This window comes from Eleutherodactylus coqui, chromosome 1, assembly GCF_035609145.1.
Source record: "Eleutherodactylus coqui strain aEleCoq1 chromosome 1, aEleCoq1.hap1, whole genome shotgun sequence".
Lineage (NCBI taxonomy): Eukaryota > Metazoa > Chordata > Amphibia > Anura > Eleutherodactylidae > Eleutherodactylus > Eleutherodactylus coqui.
This window is the reverse complement of record NC_089837.1, coordinates 341,824,295-341,851,292: the sequence shown is the minus strand read 5'-3', so window position 1 is coordinate 341,851,292 and position 26,998 is coordinate 341,824,295. Positions and strand designations below refer to the sequence as shown.

The 26,998-nt window shown below is 42.7% G+C and overlaps 1 pseudogene; it reads left to right on the top strand.

Annotated features, from left to right (window-relative positions):
* Positions 1 to 26,998, top strand: part of LOC136591926 (multidrug and toxin extrusion protein 2-like) — a 72,891-nt pseudogene that overhangs the window by 10,670 nt on the left and 35,223 nt on the right.

Genomic DNA, 26,998 nt, shown 5'->3' with positions numbered 1-26,998 from the left:
TTAAGGCTAGAAGGGAAGAATAAAATATAGACACACACACGGTCAAACACCATTTACACCAACCATAACCCGAACGTGCAAGTAACAAAAAGAAACGGACATCAGACCCTACACCACACTAGGCAACCAAGTACTTACCAATGTACTAACAACACAATGCAGATGGAAATATCAATAAGTGTGAGATATTAGTCCATATATTGGTCCAAGTACCTAAGCTAACAAGCCCATGAAAAGGGTCTTCATTATCTTGGGAGTCTCTAGTTTAACCAGATAACTAAAACAAATGAAACAGAATGATCATACCCAATACAGGTGGCCCCATACTGGAAACTAGAGAACACCTGTCTTGAGCTAGATAGGAATAGGCAGGAACACCAGACAAGGACATAATACACACCAGGCGTCTGCACAACTACAGATGCAGGGTAATTAAAACACACAACATAATGCACACCTAGAGACAGGCACTGAGCAAGACATTGTTCAAGCCAGGTGTCTGCATGCCTATAGACATGCGCTGAACAAGTCATAGTTCACATGACTTGGTTGGTTGTCTGCACACCAACACAAGGAAAATCGCACCCAGAACCTCATGCATACATACACCAAAACAGGGCATAGTTTGAACATCCACACCCACACATGTAAGGGGCAGAACATCAGACATCACAGATATGATGGGAAAGGGACTTAGGTGACATCACCCATCTGACAGCATAAAGGACATCTGATGTCTGGAACCACACTTAACAGAAGGATAAGTGAGCACGGGTGCTCAGAACAGGGGAATCTGGTGTGCAAACCATCTTCAGGGAGTGTGTGTGTGTGAGAACGACTCAGACTAACCTCAACCCAACAACAAAACAGCATGCATGCGTCCAAACACCAGTGTCCTGAGAGGGAAAGATGTGGAATGGATAATGACCAACACCCTCTAGCAAGAGGGGCTAGTATTTATATATACAGATGCATGGTGATTGGCTGGCTGTAGAAATCCACACCATCAGCCAGCTAAATAAACCTCAGGTTTTAGCAATGTGCTCCTATAACCCAAAGAACTACAGGTCCCAGGGGTATAATATGACAGAGACTATATGGTTGACCTCCTATATTTTGACAACTTTGCACTGTATCAGGGTATACTAGGGGCTTAATAGGAGGAACATGTGCAGGATCACCCTTGTCAGTGCTGGGTTCCCTTCTGGTAGGCAGTGCCATTATAATATTAGGGTGTCGATAGGGTCAATTTCCCTTAATATTGTAATCCCAGGATAAGGATGCATATATGGTATATAGTGTATTCGACTGATTATATTATGGCTGGGGTGATTCATCTTGAATTATGAGGTTTAGTAATGTTTTAATTTTATTTAATAAAAGTTATGTTTTATGTTAGCCTCTTTCTCTGATTTTTTGCTAGGTTTTGCTGTATAGCCTTCCTATATTTATTATGACTGTCCCGACAGTCGCTTTATCAGTCAGTGAATCTAGTGTCCTCCTCTGTACCAAAGCCCAGCTGCAAATGCAACCTATGTACACCCTGTAGTTATGTTCCTGAGGTAATTAGGACATCAAAAACAAAATATTATACTATCATTAAAAATAAACCTTTTTTTAGAATAAGAAAGCAGTACATGTAAGAATACTGTAGCTAACACAAGATCATAATATAATACAGAATTAAAATATACTTTGTAATAATGAAACCATTTATTTCAGTTAGTAGAAATACAAGAGAAAGTATTAGCCTTTGCAGACATCTGCTGTACATGTAGAGTGAATGTTGGGTAGAAATGAATGGAGCCTGCTCCATTTGTGGTGGAAGCTGGCTATACCCACAACCAACACACTGCTGCAGTGGCCAGGACTGGAGATTACCCTGATCCTAGCTGTTTAAACATTTAGATGCTGCAATCAGTGCTGACAGCAACACTTAAATGCCTGAAGAAACGGAGGGAGCTGCATCTGTCCCTGATTGCTGGATTTCAGCCTACTAAAGGGGTTGTAGCAGAATCACAAGTTATTTTCTATCTACAGGATAGGGGATAATTTTCTGATCGTGGGAGTCTCACCACAGAGCCCTCCACCGATCCCAAGAATGGAGTTCCCATGTCTCTCGACTTCCTCAATGCAGGCTTACTGCATCCCCTGCAGTGAGGAGGAGACTGAGTGGAGCACTGGTGTTACGTCCATGCAGGCTATGGAAACAACGATCTACACGAATGCATCATAAATAAGAACTATAGAGGAAAAAGGGAGTAAGGACATACATACACGTTGGGACACCAACAATATTCAGAAACCAAATGAGCATACAAACAACCACAAAGACAAGAGACTCCAAACCAGGGGGCCCAATATTTACCAGTACTACAACACTCATAGGCAGATGGAATTGCTTATAAGTATGTACGATTGTATTTTGGCCAGGATACATAAGGTCACAAGCCCTCATCAAGAGTCCTCATTGTCTTGTGTGTTCCTACTCTAATAAGACAACTTAAACCACAACAAGCGAATCCTTCCTAGAAGTGGAGTGATCATCCCAATACAAATGGCCCCATGCTGGAATCTATGGGATGGCTCACCCTAGATGGTAAAAGGCAGGAACATAAGACAAGGAAAATACAACACACACTGAACAAGAGAGTTCACACCTAATGTCTGAACACCTATAAACAGATACTGAACAAGTCACTGTTTACACCAGGTGTTTAGCACACCTACAGACAGACACTAAACAGGACCTTGTTCACACCTAATGTCTGAACGCCTGTAAACAGACACTGAATACGTACTTGGTACTGATTGGATGAAGAGCAGGCTGGCCTGTAGGTCCTGGAAGGTCAGTAAAAGCAGCAGAAACTTGCATACAGCAGCCCCCGCAGTGTACAGTCTTTCCCTGTTGTATATGATATTGGACATCTAGTGTAAATCTTGTTTGCTTTCTTTTCTGTTTTGTTCTTTTTCTTTACAGGTTGTAAACGTGACAGGGATATCAGTGGGTTTTGGTATGACTGCAGCATGTGATACACTTATGTCTCAGGTATGAGAAAAGGTGATAATCTGCTACAATATATATCCAAAGTATTTACTGTAACTAATTTAAATATCACTGATGTGCCAGTAGCTAACTGTAGCTGCATTTCCCACCAAAATGTGCAGTCAGCAGAGGAAGATGCTGCATCAGATGGGTATTTGCTATATTACACTTTAATAAAGGAGAAACCTCTTAAAAACGCACGTATAGTCTTGCATATATACTGTTATTAAAAGAGCAAGCCAAACAGGTGAATATTAAATAACTATTAGGTTGTTTGGCTGGTTTTAGGGTAATGTTTAGGCTTATGCCGAACTTGTAATTTCCCTTAAGCATTATACTGTTTTTAATTGGAATCCAAGGGAAAGGGGGGAGGTGAGTCAGACTCCTTCTAGTGTTGTAATCATGAACTAAGTATATTAAACAATGTCATGATGAAGTGGAAGTTTGGAATATGAGCCTTTGCAGTCATGTTTTTGGAGTTGTACAGATGGGGCCTCTTTCAAATGGCTGTTTAGGTGGACATTTGGTTCATACAATTAGCTAATGCAATTATCACCAATTAGTTCAACACTAAAATGTATTCAATAGAAGCCTATGCTGCCATATTATAGAATTCTGATTTCTTCCTAATTATCCATGTCTGTATCTCTAAAATTTAATTTCATTTATAAATTACACTGGGGCAAAATGCAACTGCATTCCGTGGACCCCTTCTCCCATGATGTCTTCATGGTCAACTCCTTTAAAACAACCCTCCAATTTCAGGACAAAATTCTGTCCAAAGACAGAGGAATTGGTGGGTATAATGGCTGCAGTTGTTCTTCTCTGACGTCCCTCTAAACCCCTGGTTTCAGGTCCCGTATTTGGCCTTCCAAGATGGCCGACACAATCTTCAGACTACCCAATCCCAATAATCCCAAAGACTATAAATATTTTATACCTGCTCTCTGATTGGCCAGAGTTGATAAGAGAAGTGCACAGTGAGCATTAAGTAGTTAGACAATTGCTGCAGCCATCTTCAACAGAGTCCAGAACTGGTGGATCAGAGGAGTGACAGAGGAACAATGGCTGGTAATTTACCCCCCTCCTGTCCTTCGACAAAATTTTGTCCTGAAACCAAAGGATCGCCTTAATGGGAACTTTGAACATCATGGCTGGAAAAGGATTTGATATCTGAGAACTCACTGTAGAATAGAAAACCCCTTTTTTTGTATGATTAAACATTTTCCAGGTCTACTACTATCTTAGAAAAGCGTCTGTCAGCTAATTTTAACATTAACAATTAATGCTAGCAGAAGATGTGGGATTTACAGTTTAGAGTAAGCGTACCTTGTTTGTATCAGACACAGCCCATTCGTTAGATATATGTTTTTTCGCATGATATGCTAATTTCTGTTAAACCTTCCCATGGGCGAGTATTCACCGAATTCACCAAGGCTCTCTCTCCCTTCTTTAGTAAAACATGCCCTTCTTGCTGGTGATTGACATCTCCAGGTCACTTAGCTGGCATACCATCTATTCCACAGACTGCCCCTGTGCCACACTTTGAATTTTGGAGCATGTACAGTGACATACTTTTATGTTCATTGATATCACATGTATGTTCCCTTCTCTGTGCAGCACCCTGGATTGACAGGCTGCAACATCCATGAACTTTAGAAAGGGCATGTTTTACTAAGGACACTCTCACACATGCGTCTGGCAAAACGCTGCAATTTCAATTGTGGCGTTGTGCCATGATTTTGCTTTCGTTTTCAAGCGCAGGTTCCTGCTTTCAACAGTGAGATTTAGCAAAGCCCATCATTGTGATAGATGATGAGGTGCGCTAAACGCGGCAAAATAGAGCAGACAGCGCTCGAAAATTGCGGCGTTATAAAATGCAGCAATCGATCGCATTTCTACGAGGCTCCATTGAAATCAATTGGAGTGTTATACCGTTTGATAATCACGATATTAAGGCTGCGGTAATAGTGCTAAAAATGGGCATGTGTGAGAGTGGCCTAAGGAAGAGAGAGTGAGCTTGGATGAGTTTGATTCAAATACTGGAAAGCACGGAAAAAGCATTTATCTGACAAAAGCAAATAAGGAAAATTTTGTTTAAGCTGTGAATACCAAATCTTCTAAATTGCATTACTTGTGAATGCTAAAATCAGCTGATGGTCTCTCTTTAAATAAATATTTCTTATGTAGCTAAGGAAACCTCTCTCTTTTTAAATTTTTTTCCAGACACATGGTAGTAATAACCTGAAACGTGTGGGCACAATACTGCAGAGAGGGGTCCTCCTCTTATTGCTCTGTTGTTTCCCTTGCTGGGCTCTTTTCATTAAAGGAGATGTCCCGCGCCGAAACGGGTTTTTTTTTTTTTTAAACCCCCCCCCCCCGTTCGGCGCGAGACAACCCCGATGCAGGGGTTAAAAAAACCACCCGCACAGCGCTTACCTGAATCCCGGCGGTCCGGCGTCTTCATACTCACCTGCTGAAGATGGCCGCCGGGATCCTCTGTCTTCATGGACCGCAGGGCTTCTGTGCGGTCCATTGCCGATTCCAGCCTCCTGATTGGCTGGAATCGGCACGTGACGGGGCGGAGCTACACGGAGCCCCATAGAGAAGAGGAGAAGACCCGGACTGCGCAAGCGCGGCTAATTTGGCCATCGGAGGGCGAAAATTAGTCGGCACCATGGAGACGAGGACGCCAGCAACGGAGCAGGTAAGTATAAAACTTTTTATAACTTCTGTATGGCTCATAATTAATGCACAATGTACATTACAAAGTGCATTATTATGGCCATGCAGAAGTGTATAGACCCACTTGCTGCCTCGGGACAACCCCTTTAACACAGAACAGATACTGCTCCTCTGCAAGCAGCATCCAGATGTTCCCAGGTAAAATATAAGTCCATAAAATCTAATCTTTTTAATTGTGTAACAGTTAATCATCCATGTGCAGTCATCAGCAGAGAACACGGCAAAAAAAAATAAAAATTTAAAGTGAGTCTCTATTTTCAGTACAAACTTCTGTCTCGGGACAGTTATCTGCAGTTCTCTGTCACACGTCCATTCCATCAGTTCTAGGCCCTTTTATAGCTTTTCAAGATAGCTGCAGCTATTTTCTGACTACCTCAATGCCCTCTGATTGGCCAGTGCTGATCATGTGAGCAAGTCTGGCCAATCAGAGATCAGGTATAGGTTACATGACTAGTCTAATACTACCAACGCCATATGCAGGATTATGTAGTCTGAAGATTGTATCAACCATCTTGGACTACGACAAACAGAACCTGGAAGCAGCAGATTAGAGGGAGGAAGGGAGAAGAACAACTGCAGGCAATGTATCTCCTACTCTCTCCTACCCCAAGACAGAATTTTGTCCTGAAACTGAAGGGTTGCTTTAATATTGCTGCCTTTGCTGAGAAAAACAATCAAAGCTAAAATAAATTTGAGACAGAACTCCACAAATAGTGACAATTGTAGCTTAGAGGGATAAAGCCACCGACTCACCTGGTGTAAGGAGACGATGATCCCAGCCTTTAGGATGTGTGACCTGTGCGACGGCATCACTCCACCTAGATAAAAGGGGTGCCCCTGGGTGCCATGTTCTGATCACTAACCTCTCCAATTGTACATGGAGGACTGGAGCAGCTGGAGGACATTAGGCCTGAGCTAGAGGAATGTGGGCCATCACCCTTAAGCATTTTGAGGCATATGAATGCATTTATGCTGCAGTGCTTGCAAAATGAACATCGCATAGCCCATATCAAAACTTCCGACCATTACTAGGTGGTCACTCCACTTGATCTCCGCTACAAGTCCAAAATGACAAATCTCATTCCGGCAGTGGAGACGGAACTCAAAATGTAGCAGCATCGGGACAGACTGTTAAGCCGCTTGAACAGAGTATTTGCCCTTGCCTGCGGAGATGCATCCACAACGCATCACAGTTCTGTGGCTCATGGCGGACCAGCAGGAAGCTGCCACAGCAGCACCACCATCGTTGGCAGGAAAGTCTTACAGAGGTGGGGAAGCACTTATCCACGATGGTGCAAGAGTATGTCTGCTCCTGCATGGATGTACTCAGACATGGTATTAACCTCATTGACTTCTAGGTGCCTAAACTGGATGGCCAGCGCTTGCACAACATGCTTTAGAGATGCTTGCCTGCCCCATGGCCAGTGTGTTATCAGAAAGGGTGTTCAGCACAGCTGGGGGGTGATAACTGACAGTCGCATCTGCCTATTTATAGATAATGTGGATCACCTGTTGTTTATAAAGATGAACCAGGCATGGATTTCACCTGACTTCGGCACCCGCATGGTAGATACCACTGATTAGTAGCACGCTGGCAATTTCTATTCAGATATGAGTAAGCATAGATTTATATATAGACCACACTGTGTCCTCAAGGTGCTGCTGCTCTCCTTCTCCTGTTCCGCAATATTTCCTCCTCCTACTTTCCCGCAAATGAAAAATATGTCAATATGGAAATACGGAGTTACAATTCTCATGTTTCCACATGGGACACACATTACCCTCAAGGTGCTACTGCTGCTGGTGGTGTTGAAACTGCTGCTGCTCTACTTCTGCTGCTTCTGCCATCTTTCCTCCTTCTTCTCCCAGAACAAAAAGTTTGTAAAGCAGAAGAAACCGCTGAAGCTTTACAGCTCTTCCTTGGAGAAGGCCTGCTCAGATGCTAGAATTTGTCCTTTGCAAACTTTATGACATTACTTTTAAAACAAGCAGCAAACCTGCTGTCTCCCTCAGTAATTTTTGGTAACTGTTTTTACTTGGAGGAGGCCCGTGTCTGATTGTTCACCTGGCAGAATTTGTTGTTGTGAAATTCATAATATTGCACAACTGCTGTCTTGCGTAGTGTAATTTTTGGTAGCTGTACAGCTGTTCCTTGGAGTAGGCCTGTGCTTGAGTGTTGTGTTCACCAGACAGAATTTGTCCTTGTAAATTTATGACATTACTTTTAAAACAAGCACCACACCTGATGTCTTTCTTGGCACAATTTTTGCTTTGGGAGACCCTATGTGAGCCTTCTTTTGTTTTCAGGGACACCACTGTGCTACACGACTGTACACTATTTTGACTGATTTTTGGGAGGAGCACAGTGTTTCCCAGATGTGTGTCTGTCGGCCCATGCAATTTGGGGGCTTTGCCAGTGTTAGTTCACAGGCTAAAAATTGTCAGCTAGTCCCTTCCTATGGGTGGTGGGGTGCATTCTGTACTTGCTGCCCTGGGCATGCATTAAGAAAGATTATCCCACCCCTAAACAGGTCTAATATAATTAAGGCTAAAATATTTTTCTTTTCTTTTTTAGATTAACACAAAAGTATGTAATGATATTTTTGCTTGCACTTCCAGTAAGTATCATGTGTATTAACAGACTAGTAATTATAGGAAATTATAGTACCAGTGCTACATGGACATCACACACACAGCACTGTTACATACATTGTTCATCCCATACAACGGGGATGAGAAGCAGCACAGCACTGGAGATTAAGAACCTGTGATGACATCACCATCATGCTCCACCCCTGATCACATGACAGTGACGCTCATCCTGAGGGAATGACTTGCATGCTCCGCCCCTGATCACATGACAGTGACATCATCTAACATCATGCATCCTTGTGCATATTACTAAAAAACCCCTGTGGCCTCAATTGCTATGGAATATTAACGAACACCTAGCCACACATCAGCCGTGTGCGTACAGGACCTGTGATGATGCCACTGTCATGTGATCAGGGGCGGATGAAGGACCTTTGATGACATCACCATCATTTGATCAGGGACGGAGCATGTAAGTCACTCACAAACCCACTCACTACTTACGCACGGACGGACAGGTCGTCGTTAGTATTTTGATACATCAGGAAATACATACAATTCATAATTCTTTCCTGTTTTTTTATTCTTCTTCTCTGTGTCTACCATTTACACCTGACTTGAAGGTTCAGAAGTTAATACGGGAATTGCTTATCACCTTCTACCCGGTATACTCTTGCCAGAGGGAAACTGATGCTAGAACTGATCCCATAGTTTTCTATAGGACAGTTCAAGGCATCTGGCATATCACTTCTGATGCTGGATGCCTTGATGCACCACACAGAAAAATGTTGCATGCAGCTATGGATGCTGGACCAGTACAAAAAGTGCACCAATATGGCATCAGTTGTGTCTGGTTGTGGTGTGAAATTACTGGTCCAATACAACTAATGTATGTGATTCCAGCCTCAAAAGCAACATTTTTCTGTGAAAAATACAGAGTATCTACGTGTCTTTTATATCTGTGTGTATCCCTTTAATTTTGAGCTTTGTATTTACTGGTTCTTCTCACCTGTCAATCAGGTTCAGCCAGTGCAACAATTAGTCTCTCTAAGGGCTCAGTCAGATGGGCGTTTTTTTGCTGTGCATGTTATTTGAGTTTGCAATCTGCATCTATTAGAACCAATTCTTTTCAATGTCAACAGTCACATGTCTGTTTTTTACCTGCACATAAAAAATGCGCACTAGTAAATATAGGGCAACGGATTTTAAAACGCAAATAACTGTGGCATTGTGCATTTTTTGGATGTCACATCCAGGGGTTTCACTTTGTGGTCAATGGGGCCGGCGGCAGCAGTGGCAGCCCCATTGACATACAGAGAAGATCGCGATCCTCTGCCACAGCTGTGACAGCTGTGGCCCAGGATTTCTTCATCTCTGCAGGCAGTCCCCTCATCACTGAACACTGTGACAGCATTGTCACAGTGTCCAGTGACAAGGGGATTTCCCACAGAGATGAAGAAATCCTCTGCTACAGCTGTGGCAGAGGACCGCAATACTATACCATTAAATTAAATTGAGCCGGTGCTACACCCGCCTCCATTGAAAGCAGTGAGATGCTGGCAGCGCCCACAGTGATTTTCAAGGAAGGTCTTTAACCCTTTCCAATCCACTGTCTGACGTCTGAAGACATTCTGATTGAAGGCTGTACAGCTCTGATGTCGGAAGACGTCCGGCAGGGTATTCTTACTGTAGATTACTGGCCGCTCTGTTGTTGGGGGGCCTCTCCAGCATGTCACATACTGCAGTACTGGCTCTAGCCAGCAGACAGCGCCATTGTATAATGGCAGAAAGAGAAAGCCCCCTAGGAAACCCTGAATCCAAAATTGGATTGCAAAGGATTAAATATAAGCCCTAGAATGTGTAAAAAAAAAAAAAAAAAATATATACTCCCCTCTCCTCCGCTGCCGGGGCTCAGGGCCATCTAGCCGCGTTTTCTCCTAAATTGCTTTGAAGTGCTTTTAGCAGGTGGAGATTTAAAATCCCTGCATGCTGAGAGGACTGCCTCTGATTGGCTGAGCACTGTGACCAATCAGAGGCAGCACTCAGCCATTGAATGACAGCTGACCGCTGCTTGTGATTGGTCCCTGCGCTCAGCCATTCATTGAATTCAATGTGTTTTTAGACACTTTTGGACATTTTATATGACTCATCTGACAAATGGGTTTAGCTCAGTGAAAAAGGCGTGTGGTCTAAATGCAACATTGTGCACCAAAAATCGATGCAGATTTTGATACAAACTAAGCCAACTAATACCTAATATAAAATCAGACTAGACGGTTTAAAGACCCAACAGATTTATCATCCGGCATGAGCCACTGTGATGAATCTGGCGTACTTTAAAACTGTCTAGTCTAAGTCTGCGCTTTTTAACTATTAAACAGTATTATTAAATCTGCCCCAATGAGTCTGTTTGGCGCTCTGTTCGAACTTGTTCAGCATTTCAAAACTTGACAGTAATTGTGGAGTGTTTGTGTACTGTTTGGCATCTGACGATATCCTAATATGGACTGTGTACAAAGTCAAACATCATAGAATGTTTGACACCTGACACTGATAATGATGCTGACACCTACTGATGTGATGCTTGACATTTGTTTTATTATCTTCTGTTTTTGTACCTGGACCTAATTTAATCTCCCGTTCTGTCTACCTGTATCTGACCTTACCTGATTTCTTCTGACCTTGGCTTGCCCGACAACTTATTTCCCTGCCGCCTTGTTCCTTGGAGTTCTTCTGGTATTTGATCCGGCTGTCTCTGATACTGTATTATCCTTTGATTCTGACGTATCTTCTAATTACTCAGTTCTGACCCCTCTGCTTGTTTGACTCTGTTGCCTATTCATTCCACCAGTCAGTGACTACTCTGGGGATGTAAATTGGGGATTGTAGCAGCCAAGCCATATTCCTCTATAATGGCTTTGAGGGCTTATTAAGACAACCGTATATCGGCTGGGAATTCACGGCCGGCTGATATATGGCGTCCCTCTCTACAGGGGCAGGAGGCTGAAAGAGCCAGGAGCAGTGCACTGAGCTCCCGCCCCCTCTCTGCCTCCTCTCCACCCCATCTCCACCCCTCTGCACTATTTGCAATGAGAGGGGCGGGGCAGGGCAGAGATACGTTCTGAGTCTTAGCTCCGCCCCGTCCCGACCCTCCCATTGCAAATAGTGCTGAGAGGCGGAGAGGGGGCGGGACCTCAGAGCACTGCTCCTGGCTCTTACAGCCTCCTCCCCCTGCAGAGAGAGACAGCGTATATCGGCCAGGCATGAATACACGGCTGATATACGGTTGTCTGAATAAGCCCTAAGTATGCAAACATGCAGTTCCTGTGAGCTGCTAGCCAGAGTAGCCAGTGCAAAACCTGATTGTCAAAACACGTTTGTTGGGCAAGCTATTCCTCTCTTGACAGAAATTTAACGTGAGCAGATTCTTTTCCCTAATCCTATATTCCCGAGTTCACTGAATCCAACACAAGTCATTCCCAATATTATTTATTTATTACATAGGTAAGTGCGTAAATGTAAATATTGTTTTACAAAATGAACACACCTAGTACTTTTGTAAAATGCTTGTAAATTGTCAGAGCCATTTTTAGACACAGAGTGGCTGTGGGAAAAATTAAAAGTGGTGCCCTAAATTGAAATATTGTACCAACATAGTCAGTAAATTTAAACATATACAATCATGCGAATATATATGCTTATGCATCATATCGGCAAAGTTTTTGGCCTGTTTTTGCTTGCTACAGTACGTGTGTATATATGTATCCCTGTGACCTAATGCTTAACCACCTTCCCTCCATATCACGTAAGGGTACGTCATGGCAGGGTGGTACTTCCCGCAACATGACGTACCCTTACGTCATGGGGATAGCGCGAGATCATGACAGATCTCGCGCTATCCGGCAGCGGGAGGCGGCTGTCACTGATAGCCGGCCTCCCGCTGCAACTGCAGGGGTGCATCGGAGATGTGACCCCTGCTGTTAGCCCCTTCCCTGCCGAGATCTATGTAGATCGCGGCAGGGAAAGGGTTCACAGAGGGAGCGCGCTCCCTCTGTGACGTCGGCAGGCTCTTGTGATGTAACTGCAGAGAGCCCGGCTGGTTGCCATGGTAACAGGATGCCACCTACAGGCGTTCTTTATCACAATTGCCTATGATCACTGTAATAGGCGATAAGGCATTGCAGGAGAGATGTCCTGCAATGCCTTATAATAGTGATCATAGGTTCTACGGTGTAGTTCCCCCAGAGGGAAACAAATGGACACAAAAAAAGATCAAAATATTAAAAAAGGTAAAACACTCCTTTTTTATGCCTTTTCGCATATTAGAATAAAAAAAAATCCCACATATTTGGTATCGTTGTGTCTGTAAAGACACCTACAATAAGTTGAACATGTTTTTTATCCTGCATGGCAAAAAGCATTAAAAAAACGCTAAAAAACTGAAGCAAAATGCAAATTCTTAGCATTTTGCCTCCCAAAAAACGCAATAAAAGTGATAAAAAATGCCGTATATACCTCAAATGGTAGTAATAAAAACTACAGCTTGTTTCGCAAAAAATAAGCTCTGTCCATGGAAAAATAAAAAAGTTATAGGACTTTGAATGCAGCGATTTGGAAAAGTTTTTTTGAAAAAAAGGGTTTTTATTGCAAAAAAGTGTAAAAACCTAAAAAAATATATAAGAATTGTGTCATTAATGCTGCATGATTAACGCTGTAAAAAAAAAATAAAAATCTTTGGCAGAATTGATGTGTTTTCTCTCTCTGCAATCATAAAAAAAATTAAAGTTTTACAATATAGTCTATTTGGCACCAATAAAAGCTACAGTTTGCCTCGCAAAAAAACAAGCCCTTATACGGCTGCATCGACGAAAAAATTAAAAAGTTATGGCTTTTGAAAAATGGAGATTAAAATCCGTCAAAATCGTTTGGTCCTTAAGCCCAAAATAGAGCATGTCATTAAGGGTTAGAGTAGTAGCAGCCTGCTTAGAGGACGTTACAGGCTGATTGCAGCCTAGAAACAATAGGTCAGTTAGGAGACACTAGCAAGGGTCTTGCGGGGAGTGGGCAAAAGTAAGTATCAGCTTATTTATTATTTAGGCGCATGCATCCATTGTTCTTAGGCCCTGTTCACACAGCAGATTTTGCCACAAATTTGGTAAAAAATCTGTGCAGATTCTTCATTAAATCCGTTGCAACATCTGCATCCTAATGTCTCCTATTTACCTAACAGGAATCTCCGTCATAAAATTTTTACATGCAGATTTTAAATCCCCATTGCAGAACAAAAAGAGGTGACAGTTCACTTTTTGATGTGGACTCTGCATTAGGTGAAATGTACGTGGTTTCATCTCATTGCGTAAGACTAAAATCGTGATGTAGATGCACAGCAGTAACCTGTGCTGAAAATGCGCAGATTTCTTCCAGTGTAGATTTCCATTGAAATACAGTGGAAAGTGTTTTCCCAACGCAGACGTCCTTGTTAACATTAGTTTGCCTTAAGGGGCAGCCTAGCCCATTTCTCAGACCCCAAGTTCAGACTAACTTAGAAAAAAAAATTAAATCCCAGACCAGCCACTTTGCTCTGCTGCTGTACATACCTGCAGATGAAAATCCAGCAGACAGGCAGACCAGCTGAACTCCTGTGGTTTAGTGGTCCCTGTTAGGCATGCACCTCACTACGCTCCTTTAGGTCCTGATCAGGGGCTTAATTATAGGGGATACAGAGGATGTGGTTGCACCCGGACCCAGGAGCCTTAAGGGGCCCATAAGGCCACTTTTCCCCATATAGGAAGCCCAGTACTATGAATAAAGCATTATAGTTGGGGGCCCTGTTACAGATTTTGCATGGGGGCCCAGAAGCTTTAAGTTACGCCTCTGGTCCTGATGTTACCTTGATGTGTAACTGCGCACTGCATCTCCTGTGCTGGAGGTGGAGTGGGGAAGAGGAAGTGGACCGAGTCACCAAACCACAGGAATCCTCAGAGCACGGAACCAAAGGGAGGCAGCAGATGGCTGTTAGTGAGTACTCTCCTGCACACTTGGCTCCTGCTGTGCTCCTCAGTTGTGGTACTGCATGAGTAGACACTGACCGTAAGACTTCAAAGATGGGTAGAGCCACAACTGATCAGTAGACACTGACAGTAGTGGCATTGTTCAAGACAGGGGACACTGGACAATTGCCCGGCACCCCTCTCAACCCCCACCCCCTCAACACCAGTCATGGAAATTGTGTTAAAAATGTGTAAAACAAATTCAAGAGGGTAAGGCCACTTGTCCACGGGCTTTGCGTTTTAACGCAAGTGGATTTCTGCCACCAGAGAACATTTAAAGTCACTATGCTTTATCATGAACACCCCATACCTTCAATTAGTTGATTGACAGGGGCCGTGGGCAATGGAACCCTACTGATCAGAAATTGATTACCTATCCTGAGGATAGACCATGAATTTTTAAAGCCTAGATAACAAATTAATGTATATACTATGCATTGTTACAAGAAGGATACTGCTAAGGTGCTAACTTTATAACTCAGTTGTGTTTTCTTTTTCATCTTCGCTCCTCTTAATGTGACTTGCAGGCAGTATATCTTATGCAGTTACAATCAAACTACTTGCAGATTCAGGTAATAAAATACCGTATATTGCTATATCCAACGTACTATTATGTTTTGTTTATGTTAAATGAGTTTTCCTGGACTTAAAAAAAAATGTCGAGGACAGGAACAGCATATAAAAAAGAAATAAGGGATACTCACCTCCTTCATAGGCCCTCATCCAGCTCCGGTGCCCTAGTTCCCGTTGCTACAATACAGGAAGAAACTCCAGTTATGTGCTATTTGTTGTGAATGTTACCGCTCAGCCAATCACAGGCTTCAGTGGTCATGTGCCTTTCATAGCAAAATCAGTGTGATCACGTGCACAAAATAAATTACCTGTGACTGCCTGAGCTTCTTCTAGGATAAGAGTGATGGGGACAAGGACTCCAGTTCTGGATGAGGGGGGCACTATAGGAGGTGATTGTGTTATTTCTTTACACTATTCATGACCCCTAAAATTTGAGAAATCCTTAAAGGGGTTTTGTCATAAAAAATTTTTTTCTATACTCACCTATTTCTTCCCCGTCAGTCTCCTTATCACATCTTCTCCTCACTGAGGTTCTCCAGTCCCCTGGGTCAGCTCACCACATGCAGGCCGGCTTGTTATAAAGCTGGCATTCCTCATGTTCCTCCCGGCCGTGTCAGTGAAGGTCAGGTCCCTGTGATGTTGTGTTCACTAACTAAGAGGAAATTCTGATCTATTGCAGAGACAGTGTGCATGAGCAGTTTCTGAAGTAGATCGGTACTCCCACTGCTGGCCTGTGAACTGTGACGTAACGTACATTGGCAGTCAAAAAGAAGACTGCCTGTGAATGTACGTAACATCACAGAACAGAGAGGAATCAGCCAGCTGGAGGTGAGGTGGCCCACCCTTCTCCCCCCCTGACTGCAGGAGACAGGAAAAGATAAGGGAGGTGAAGATCTGGTAGGTATTATTGTATCTTGTCACCACTTGAAGCTAGGGCTTTGATAGCCCTTACATGGAGGAATGCCCCTGTCATGCCCATAGCTCTCGATTGGCAGTATTGTCGTATGGCCAGTAGGCTGGAAAGATACTTGTACGGGTGGGGAAGATACACCTCGTCACCACTGCCAACACTGTTCTCCCCCATGCTGTAGTGCTGAGATGACCTCAGCGCCACCAGCCACACTGTACTCCCCCATGCTGTAGCGCCAAGATGCGACCGCTGAGGGCTATTCCGCTCCCCATCTGCCTCTGAGCAGCGGCGCCGGTGACAGCTGCTGAAGGGAGAGGAGGCAGGGGAGCGGAGTAGCTGTCAGCGATGGCATCCCGGCGCTGTAGGCTGGCAGCCCTGTCATTCTCATTCCTGCTCCGTTGCCGTGCTCGCACCTCTGCTCAGCACTGTCATCCTCAAGCCGTCCCTGGTCTGTTCCTCCATGGTACAGCTGCCGCCAACAGTTAAGCAGGGAGTACTGCAGTCGCGGCAGCCACACTGACAGCGGGAAAGGCAGCACAGAGAGCGCTGACAGCGCTTAGGGCAGGCGTAGCGGCCACACTGACACCACGGTCAGGAGCAAGCACAACAGCGGGGGATGTCGTGCCTCAAGGTCTGTAGATGGGAAGCAATCACTCACTTCCACACCCGGGAGACGGAGGACCGCAGAACCGATAGGATAGCAGGGCCGGCCCAGACACCCAAATACCAGGGCAGGTTCAGGGACAGTGAGCAACTGCATCAGCCAATCAGCTCCTGGGGCGTCACCGGCCTGTCAAGCAGCCTAAATTTTGTCTCCACCCCTATTTTCGGTGGTGACAAGATACAATAGTACCGATCTGGTAAGTAGACTGATAGGGGAGGAGTAGGTAACTATTGTTTTTTGGTTTTGTTTTTTTAATGACATAACCCTTTTAAAGCTAGCCATAGATTTTGTTCAGCCAACGGATATCTACCCCGACTTCACAATTAATATTCAGATAAACAATTTCAGCTACATTTGTTTTCTCCACTTCAGCAAGAAAGATAGAAAATGTTATTCCACTGAAATAAATTACTACCATTATTAGTATTTATTATTGCGCTCTGGAAGATGTCTACTTCTGCCTCTATTATGTGTGTAAATATAAAGGCTAATCAAAACATTTATAGCTTTGTTTGTTTTTCAGCAGCTAACCAAGAAATATGTTTTGTTTCCTTTTTAGGCCTTAGTCACACGGGCGTTTTTTCGCGCGATTTGCGGATCGCATGACGGATGCGCATCCGCAAATCGCGTGACCGATGCCCAAAAATCGCCCGAAAATCTGCTCCTAGCCGCGTTTCATTAGAAACGGGCCGGAGCTGTCCAGCGCATTGCATTCAATGGAGCCGGCAATACAGCTGGCTCCATTGAAAGCAATGCGCTGCGGGTGGGCGCGGGATGAATTCATGAATGGGTGTGATTGAGACCTGCCTCTGATTGGCTCAGGCTGAGCCAATCAGGGGCAGCTTTGAGTCACACCCCCTTCACACCCACTGCAGGCCCGCTGTGCTGAACTCCGGCTGCCAGGACAAGGTGAGTATATATATTTTTTTATTTTAACACATTTCTGGATGAATTGCAGGGAAGGGCTTATATATTTAAGCCCTTCCCGACAATTCATCCAGCGCTGTCCGGCAGCCCATTGCTTTCAATGGAGCTGGCTGTATTGCTGGCTCCATTGAATTCAATGGGCAAACATCGTTCTTCTCTGCCACAGCTGTTACAGCTGTGGCAGAGAAGAATGATTTGTCTTCTATATGTTCTCAATGGGGTCGGCGCTGCTGCCGCCGGCCCCATTGAGTGCATATAGAGAAGAGAACAGGAATCGCAGATAGGTGCGATCTGCGATTTCTGTTCTATAATTTATCGGACGAGCGCATAAAAAGCGCTCATGTGTCCGATACCATTGCAAAGCAATGGTTTTAAAAAATCGCCGGACGCATGTGTTAGGGCTAAATCCATGTTACGTTAATATGCTGTGGGGCTCCAAATCAGAGGTGGTTATGGCGGCCACCGTGAGAAAGCAATAGACACAGGCATCACGATCGTGTCTTAGAGCAATCTGAGTTTATTGTGTACATTGCCTTATTCTTATACAAAAATAAGTAGGCGTATCCAAGTGTCGTCCGAATCAAAGGCTAGTGTTACAGAGGTTGAATCTGTTTTACTGGTAAATAATTGTGTCTTCTCTATAAACAATGCTTTATTTGTTTGTATGTAGACATCGTTTCTGGTACCCTCATTATCATCACAATCTACATTTTAATCACATGCCCTACCTAGACAGCAGTTAAAAACAAAGCATTCCACACAACCTTTTGATCAGTGTAACGAGATAAACAAGATCTTGGAGACATGATGGACATTTAAGATTACACCTCTACTTAATGTAATTAAGTACTAACCTAAATGTACAAGCATTTAATGTATACAATTCAGGCCTAAAAGCCTCCGGAAACGTATATCACAGATGGATGAAATGTATACATATATAAGTTTTCATGTTCATAACCCTCACAGTCCCCCATTTTGAAACAGTCCATCTTGAAAAGAGCCTTTGTAGTGGTACTATCAAGGGTGCTAAGCCACCCTTGCCGGTCTTTCTATCCTCTTCGCCGGATCCCCACTGTTGTTGCTCTTTTACGTATGACTGTTTTAACGATATCGTAGAGGGAGCGATTCCAGATAATTTGCTTGTCTCCGTATCCCACAGAATGTCCATAAATTGCAAACACTCAAAAGAATGAACAAAAGAAACAGTATTAGTAATGGGTGAAACATAAAATCCATCATCTTTCCTGCTGTAGGTGACCATCCAGTAAAAATATCATACAAGTTATACTCTGTGTCTACCTGGATCTTAGTACCTATGCTGACCAACTTATCTCCTACCCATACATGTTTTTCTAATTCCATAAGGGAGGGGTTAGTAACATCCAAATTCTTTTGAAGGTGTTCAGTGTCTTTCATTAGTCTTACGATTCTACCCAAGGATACAGTCAGAGTTGTCATAGGGATAGCATCTGGGTGCCAGTAGTACCTTAATGTTGCTTCAGCATCTGGCAAAAAGGTGTAAGTTTCTGTAAATCAATGTATCACCGACATGTTCTGTATACATCCAGACAATGGAGTGGTGAGATTATACATACTGGTGGTTTTAGTTTGGTTGGTAACAAAGCATATATATTGGGGGCCAACTTCCATCAGCATATGGGAAGAAGCAGGTACCACTGTCCAATCACATATGCTGACTGAAGGCTGCAGGAAACATGGCTCATATGCGGCTGTACTCCGTCCGCATGCTAGGCCATCCAGTGTTTCTTCACAGTTCTCTATACCATGGGTTTTATTTTCACTATAAATCATCATACCTGTGAACTTGGGCAACCAATATTGTAAAGCATATAGAGGCGGTCCAAACACCACAGGTAGTACTACAAACTTACACATCAGGCTTGTGTCCTTTACATCATAAAATCATTTCCCCAGTGCTATACTCATCAAAGCATTCTACACCATCAGCCCGGGGCCGTATCCAAGATGCTACTGGAATTACATTCTTGAAAATATTTCTCCACAATTTTTCATTCTTTGTCATCAAATCTGACTGTGCTTTATCCTTCTCGTGAATCATATATACATATTGCAGGCTACATTGTGTATAGTTCATGAATTTACTCATATTTACAAACAAATGCTTTTAAACCGCAAAACCAGATTAAAAAGCGTTAATACATCCTTATCATATCCTAATGCAAGACATCGGGGGAGGAACAAGGAAGGCATGCATTGTGCCTGAACATTTATCAATCTAGAAACATCCTGTCCTACCCCAGCCATTTTATTCTTCATCACCTCTAAATCTATAGAGTTCAGAACCCCTACACCTGTACCAATTCCCCCTAATAGGGTATCATACCATTTTCGTTTTCCTCTGGTGCAGGGTTTCATTGCCTGAAGAGAAATATTATAATGCACAATGGTTTTCTGGCTCTTTGTGGATGATAAGGGGTGTCAAATGCCTGGGAGTTACCCAGGGCAGACATGAAGTGTTGCATTATTTCACCTGTGAAATGTGTACCTCTATCTGACTCGATTACCTCTGGTACCCCGTATCTGCAGATTACCTTATTCATGAGCTTCTTTTCGGTTACCTGCTCATTTACTTTTGTAACAGGGTACGCCTCCAACCTGAAAAACATCAACAACAACAAGCACATATTCATACTTCCCAACACGTGGGAGCTGAATGTCGTCAATTTGCAATCCCTGAAATGGGTAGAGTGGTCCTGGCAAGTGCCTTTCTGGTCAATTTACTTCTACCCTGTTGCTTACGGCATAGCTCATGCAAAATTGGACAAATGATGTAGCAGCTACAGAGAATCCAGGGGGCAACCCTTTCTCTCTCAAGCGTCAGTAGCATAGCTGCCTTCGATAGGTGAGTCTTTCTATGGATCAGCTGAGCCATCATGGGGTACAGGGATCGTGGTAGGCAAGTTACTGACTGTTTGCCATACGCCACCCTGTTCTACTGCTCCCATATTAGTCCATTTATCTTTTTCTTCTTTGCTGGCTTGTGACTGTCAATGTTCAAATTTTTATCAAAGTCCAAATCATAGTCTCTGACTTGTGCGGTCAGTATCTTCTTTTCTTCTTTCTTTCTCAGCTTAAGGACCGCTGCCTTTGCTGTGAAGTCTGCGAGGGCGTTGCCTTTTGCTTCTGCAGTGTTGGCTTTAGTATGAGCTTTCACCTTTAGGATTGCTACTTTATCTGGTAGGAGTAGGGCTTTCATAAGGTTCTGTACTGCTACACCATTCTTAATGGGTTGTCCTACAGAAGTTTAAAAGTGTCTGGCCTTCCATATTGGGCCGTAACCATGATCTATGCCGAATACATACCAGGAGTCAGTGTAAATGGTTACTTTCTGTCACTCTACACGCCTCAGTGAGGGCCTTCAGTTCCGCTTCTTGTGCTGAGACATGCGGAGGCATTCTGCTTTTAGAGATCTTGTTGTGTGAACACTGCATATCTGGTGTGGAGTTGTCAATCACCCTGGTACCATCTATAAAAAAAAAACAACTCAAAATATGTATTAACAAGGGGTTTCAGTAAATCTTTAAAACGTAAACTTTCTTGTTGCATCAATGCTAGACAATCATGCTGATATTCTATTCCAAATAGATAACGTTCTTATTTGCAAAAATTTTTAAAAATAGCTGATCTGTAATACATAGATCACCTATGCATCCCCCTCCCCCATTTGATCACCTATGCCTCCCCCTCCCCCATTTGAAACAGGATACTCGATTGGAAGAAGAGTAGCCGGGTTCACCATTGAAAATAAATATTAAGGGGGGGCATGAGCAAAGCACATTGCAACCTTATCTGATGAGCTAGAGACAGATGTTTAGGTTGTACTTGAGTGAGTATACTCTGGATGTCATGAGGGGTGAGAACCACTAGCGGGGGGTAGTTCAGGACCAACTCAGAAGACTTGTCAACCATTACTTGTACTGCTGCCACCGCACAGACACAGGAGGGGGCTCCTCGAGCTACCGGATCCAATCTCATGGAGTAATACCCAAGTGACCGTGGACGTCCTCCATGTTTTTGCGTCAATACTGCTGTCGCATGAAAGGCCAGGGACGGCAGTATAAGACAAGTCCCAAAAAGGTGCGAAGCTTTGGCAGCAGAAGAAGATACAGAAATGGCTTGAACTGCAGCCCTGCGTCGTTCTGTGAGATGTCTGCCTTCTTGAGCTAGACAACAACCTTTTGTTTACAAAGCTGTAATTTTTCCTTTGTAAGCCTTGCAGCCATTTTCTGCTAAAAAAAAAAAATTTTTTTTTTAGAAGAGAAATGGATGCAGATTGACATGTTTCAGATTCTCAGCACAAAGCGGAAGGTCATTAACATATTGCAACAGCACAGTCCCCTCAGGCGGAGTCCAAGCCTGCAGGACAGACTGGAATGCCTGGTTGTACATGTTTGGGGAATTCTGCGCACCCTTGGGGCCAGAACTTGTCCAAGCATTTTTATTTATTTATTTTTTTTAGCTTTACATAAATGCCCTTTTGTCTGAAAAAAAAAGGCCGGAGATTCAGACTGTCTCCACTCTGGCTTATTATCTATGACCTTAGGGATTTCAATAGACCTTCTACAAAGGCCATACTAAGTACATGTTTACCCATCTCTTCTATGCCCCTATATCCCAGATCTGACAAACGTTGTTGAAGGGGGGCATAGAATTGTTTTACACTTTCTTCCTTCTCTTTGTGTGATATTAGAAAGAGACAAGGAGGATTCTCTCAAATTTTTTTTTCTTTTTCCCCAATGTTTCAGACAAATTAAAAATATTTTACCACTTCTCAATTCTCTATGTTTAATTTTATCCCAATCTGTGCCACAATAGTCTTTCACATAATTTTAGATTATAGTTCCCACTGCCTTCCCTGTTTTACATATACTCCTGCATCTCCTCCTTGTCCTCCTTCTCATGCTTCCACTCACTAGCCTAGGATCTAGTGAGCATAGGCATAACCGGTTTGCACCGAGGAGCTCCGCAAGCAGGGCAGCTCTCTCTCCAATCCGGGTTCTGTTGTCCACAATGCCAGCAGGTCCATCCCTCCAGTCCAATGTTTGACCTTGGAGTGGATGACTTGGCATAGGGTGGGGGAGGAGACGGTTAGAATTGAGATGAAGGGGGTGGAGGTGAAAGAGGGAACTGACCCGACAATGGGAGAACATTATATACCTGTGCTTTGCTATTGAACAGTATATATATATATACTTCATATAATACAACATACGGGCCTTTTTCCTGTGCAGCCAAATATAACCAATTCTCAATTCACATTTCTTTGCAAAGACAAGTAGGCCCTCTAGTCTACAGAGAAACTTCTCCAGACAGATAGCAAAAGCTGTATAACAGGTTCCACTGCCTGTAAACATCTTCTAAACTGCAAATTCACACTCACTAAGGGGGTTTTATTCATTCCTATACGGACTGATAATATGTGAAGTAGAAATTGGGATTGTATTTACTGTACATCAGACTTCCCCACAGCGGATAAATCACATATATAAGAAAAACTCTTATTTACCGCGGTTTTTACGTGTTTTATCCAGTATAGGTTATCCAATGACAAACATAATACAACTTATGCCCATTTCTACCCACATACTGATATTCACCACACTGCGACCACTCAGCGGCCAATATATTATAGGGGGCTTTATTCCACCCTGGCATAATTAACAATTCATCGGACACTTTTTTGTTCTTAGCTACCAACATTTTCGTACTATTGCGGATTTTCTTAAAAGGCGACATTTTCACACTATGCCAGATTATCACAAGAAATTCTTCAACTATCAGTTTATCAAAATTTTCCTTTAAAACAAACTAGTGTATTACTCTCTGCGTAATCCTGTTGACAGCGCCTTTTATATATATTGCTGCAAGGAGCAAGACTTAGTTCAAATTACGCTTTAAAGAGAGTAAAAGGTTCATACTGTAGTGGCTAAAGCAGGAGTTGATTGGGACCTTAATAAGTGGGATGGGGACCAATATTCATTTGCACTATTTTCTGTGCAGTCTTCCACACCTTATCCTCTTTACCAGCAGTATGACTAATATCTGGCGGCTTATGTACACCAAGAGGCTTATTATTATTATTATTTATTTATTTTTTTATTTATACACATAAAACAATTGTTTGTTTCACTATTTTCTGTGCAGTCTTTTACACCTTATCCTCTTTACCAGCAGTATTGCCCATGGCTGGCGGTTTATGTACACCAAGAGGCTTATTGTTTTTATTATTATTTTCTTTGTACACTCTTCAAATAAAATACTGTTGTTAATTGAAAATGAATTACACTTTAAATAGAACTTTTGTTATTAATTTGACTAAAGTACTTATCAGGTGTTTAAAGTACACAATTATCTCATATTAATATCTTAATTCAATAATATTCAAATTAACACAACTCAATATTTTTGAATTCCACATATTCCACGAATCTGTATATACATATATACACTGTGGTAATCCTGGGCTATTATCTCACACAACTAGTCTCAGGAATAAAATTAGATGCCCCTCCTTTGGTCACTCCATTTGTTCAAGTGAGAGACTTAACATGGAGTCTAAGAGTGACCTTCACTCTATACATTACCACAATATACATATATATACACCAACATCCACTTAAAATGGAGACACACTTCTCACCTAGGCTGGACTGTGTGGAGGGTGGAGCAAGACCTGTTCCTATTGTTCTTCCCTCCCATCTCCTTACATCACCTAGCTCCACCCCCTGTGGTCTGGCTCAGCATTTGGTCATTTTTGCTTCATTTCGTTTCTGGTTACCGGACAGTATACACCATATAACACAGTCTAACTCTCATACAGGTCCTTCCATTTATACACACACATAAAGACAAAAACATTTGCATGTCAGTTACTACTTTTTAAGTGTCAGTACTTCCTCACTTGTCTAAAAGTGTCGGTACTTCCCAACCCTGCTTATTTCCCCCCGTCTCAACTTCTTCTCTTATACCTATAAGAGGCTCCCATCAGGGATTTTATCCCCTGAAAATTTTAGGCTTCCCTGGTACAATTTATACCATGCCTTCCAGAGATCGGCAAGAGGGTTTCATATTCTGTACACTGACCATGCAAAGTAACAAATAAAGACAATAACAGTTAAACACCCGCACAGCATATTCAGCCCACCATATGGATTCTTAAAAGCTTGAAGATTTATAAGAGGCATGCACTTCTTACCCCTCGGACAGGAAAGGAGCAGCCAGGAAGCACGGATAGATTGTGGCAAGATAAAACCTTACCTTACTGCGCAGTTTTTGTCAATCCGTGGTTCCGAGTGGCTCCTTATCCCATCTGGGTCCGGGGGGGTTCGAGGTGTAGGTGGTCCTCTTGTTCCATCAAGCCCCGCGTTCGGGCGCCAATTAATGTTAGGGCTAAATCCATGTTACGTTAATATGCTGTGGGGCTCCAAATCAGAGGTGGTTATGGCGGCCACCGTGAAAAAGCAATAGACACAGGCATCACGATCGTGTCTTAGAGCAATCTGAGTTTATTGTGTACATTGCCTTATTCTTATACAAAAATAAGTAGGCGTATCCAAGTGTCGTCCGAATCAAAGGCTAGTGTTACAGAGGTTGAAGCTGTTTTACTGGTAAATAATTGTGTCTTCTTTATAAACAATGCTTTATTTGTTTGTATGTAGACATCGTTTCTGGTACCCTCATTATCATCACAATCTACATTTTAATCACATGCCCTACCTAGACAGCAGTTAAAAACAAAGCATTCCACACAACCTTTTGATCAGTGTAACGAGATAAACAAGATCTTGGAGACATGATGGACATTTAAGATTACACCTCTACTTAATGTAATTAAGTACTAACCTAAATGTACAAGCATTTAATGTATACAATTCAGGCCTAAAAGCCTCCGGAAACGTATATCACAGATGGATGAAATGTATACATATATAAGTTTTCATGTTCATAACCCTCACACATGCACAAATCGCGCAAAAAATCGCCCGTCTGACTGAGGCCTTAGAATATAATATGGCCTCAGGTTTTTACTGGTATATTAGTAAATGTCATTAATGCAGTGGTCAATGCAATCTTAATGTATGGTCTGAAGATGGGAGTGGAGTAAGTTATTCTTCTTTATGCTATACTTATCAATGACAAATTACTCCTTTAGATGTGAAATTATGTGCATGACAACACAGACAAGAGAACAACGTGTATTCAGTACGATGGGTGACATTTATCAAAGGCTAGATATCACGTTTATGGCATAAAAATACACAGCATTTCAGCAATATAACTTACAGGTTTATTAGGGTACTTAATTGCTTAATTCAATAGGGTAAAAAACAAACTCCCAGACAAACAGGAACACAAATGCATTTGTTGTCACCATCCCTGCTTGGCAGTATTGTATCACATACCAAAATTCTTAAGACTCTGGAGAAATGACCCGGTTGCTTATCCTCTCAGGGATTAGGTATCTGACAGCTAATATTATCATGTAGTGGCCTGAAGTTAATGGAAGTTTCCAAAATGTGCTTGAATGATCTGTTTGTTCTGTGCCCATATAATGTCCTTGTTTTGCTTGTAGCATAGATTAGCATTATGTGTATTGCATGTCTGCAGCACTACAAGGGTTAACTGTCTGGGTATGTCTGGAAATTGTGTCAATTTGTGTGTATCATTTGTTAGTTGATCAAGCTTGATATATGTGATTACTAGGTGAAAGCGTGTTGTGAGTTTAGTTTAGTTTAGGGGAGGTATAGAGAAGGAGTAGTGGTTGAAGTCAGCCAGGAAGTGTCCTGGTCTGCCTGCACATAGACACCATTGGTCTGTGTGTAGTGAAGATGGAAGAGGCCGACAGATCATTGGATGTGTGGCCTATGCTAATCATTCCAAGCGACTGCAGGATAAACATCAGGTATTGAGAGGAAGAGGAGCTCCTATGTGAGTATTCATGGAGTAGGTGTGAGTTAGCTGGTGTTGAGAGAATTCATGCCAGTAGAAAGAGACAAGACACAGATAACTGGGACTGTGGACTTTGTGTGAATGCCCCGTGTACCTCCACCACTATTACACTTAATCTACTGTAAGACTTTTAATTGGATTTGCTACGTTCAGTAAAGCGGACATCATCGACCGTTCCCATCCGTTCCAGTAAAATGGAAAAGAAAAAATAATTCTGCTATGTTTGGGGGGCGGGCTTGTTTCTACAACATACACATTGCAGCAAAAATAATGTGCTAACTTTATTCTATGTCTAAAAAAACAAATATCTATTCAATTCTATGGACCCCACCAATACATAGACCCACTATCACTAACCCTATTACAAAACACTCCCTTAAGATCTGGAACAATGGTCTCACTGAAATATATCACATACTTTTGCTGGGGAACGTTACCTCGTTTCCCACTCTGCAGAGAGAAGATAATCTGCCGTCCTCTGAAATATTCCGTTAACT